This window comes from Rhinopithecus bieti, unplaced genomic scaffold (genome assembly GCF_001698545.2).
Source record: "Rhinopithecus bieti isolate Rb0 unplaced genomic scaffold, ASM169854v2 scaffold_40007, whole genome shotgun sequence".
In the NCBI taxonomy this organism is placed as follows: domain Eukaryota; kingdom Metazoa; phylum Chordata; class Mammalia; order Primates; family Cercopithecidae; genus Rhinopithecus; species Rhinopithecus bieti.
Genome location: NW_016816326.1, coordinates 10,917 through 12,331, shown reverse-complemented (window position 1 = coordinate 12,331; position 1,415 = coordinate 10,917). Strand labels below are relative to the sequence as shown.

Genomic DNA, 1,415 nt, shown 5'->3' with positions numbered 1-1,415 from the left:
AAGTGTGGGATTCACCTTTTGAGTGGCCACTTGTGGTGTGACCTTGATGATCCGGGGTTTGTCTATGATTCTGGCTGTGCGGTTGTCCTTGTCTACAATCCCAGTAATCCATGCCTGGTGGCCTTCACCATATTTGGGGGACTTTATCTCTGCACAGAACCGAGCTGCTTGCTCACGTGGTAAACAGATCAGAAGGTTGCTCGAGGTCTCCGGGCAGGTCCCATGCATGAGGCCGAACATGTTTCCACAGGCCTTGCTCACGGCAGCCATCTTGGCCAGCACCGGGAGGTTGTGAATTACAAACGACACCTCGTTCCTCTGCTGCTTGACCAGGTTCTGCACATGGCCCCAAATCCTGAAGCCCGTGATGTCAGTGGCCCGGTGGGCATTGAACGTGTGCATAAGTCCTGCAGCTGTCTTGTTGAGCCTGGCCATGTTCATCATTGCCTCCTGGTAGGCCAGCTCTACATCTTCTTGGGTGACCACTAGTTTAATCTTATTCCATTTCTCAGGAATATCCAGCCACTGGTGCACAGCCACTGCCACCTGTGTCCCCATGGGTTTTGTCAACACCAACACGTCCCCTGGCACTGCATTGTCTGGCATGATAAATTCATTGGGCTGACAGACAGTGGTAGCAACTTCTCCCAGGACAATCCAGGGGTTTAGTACTGTTTGGCCACCTATTACAGACGTTCCTGCTTCCTCAGCTGCGTCTTTAAAACCTTCGATAATCAGAGGCATCACTATCCTTTTCCCTGTCGGTCATTTTATTACTGACTCCAAGGAGCATCAGCATATTGTCACATTCCGTGACCCCCATTGTGTAGAGGTCACTGAGGACATTGGCACATGCTATCCTGCCCATCATGTAAGGGTCGTCTACGATTGGGTAAATGTAATCTGTGGTTTGAACCAAGGAAAGCCCACCGTGCCTCAAAGGAATGACACAAGTATCCATTCCAATGCCAAGCCTTGGCATAACGGCTCCCAGAAACTGCTCATCTTCTTGGAAGTGGTTCTCTTGTAAAGATTCCAGCAATTTTTGCAGGACATCTTGGGGCACTTTGCAGCCTGTGCCCTTCAGTTCAGTGAATCTGGTTAGCCGGAAGCTTTTGTCCAATTCGTAACTTTCCGGGTTAAACGACTCCCGCATAGACATGGTTCTTGGGCCCCGCTCTCCTCACAGCTGAGCCCCTCCTCTACCTCTGCGGGTTGGCTGGGTTCTTTATGGACCCACCGGCTCGCTTTGTGCCCTCCGCCGCCTCCCGAAAACGGACCCCAGGCCGCTCCCACAATGCACCGGGCGCGGCCGGGCTCCCTTAAGCGTCGCCTGAATAAAAATGTCGCGCCCAGCGGCGGCGGCTGCGGCGAGGGTCCGGGCCGCGCCTGAGCGCCGCAGGGGTTCGCCTGGC

At 53.9% G+C, this 1,415-nt stretch overlaps 1 pseudogene; it reads right to left on the bottom strand.

The window, feature by feature from the left end:
• Nucleotides 1-9: 9 nt before the first annotated feature.
• LOC108517028 (selenide, water dikinase 1 pseudogene) lies at nucleotides 10-1,255 on the bottom strand (annotated as a pseudogene).
• Nucleotides 1,256-1,415: the final 160 nt, after the last annotated feature.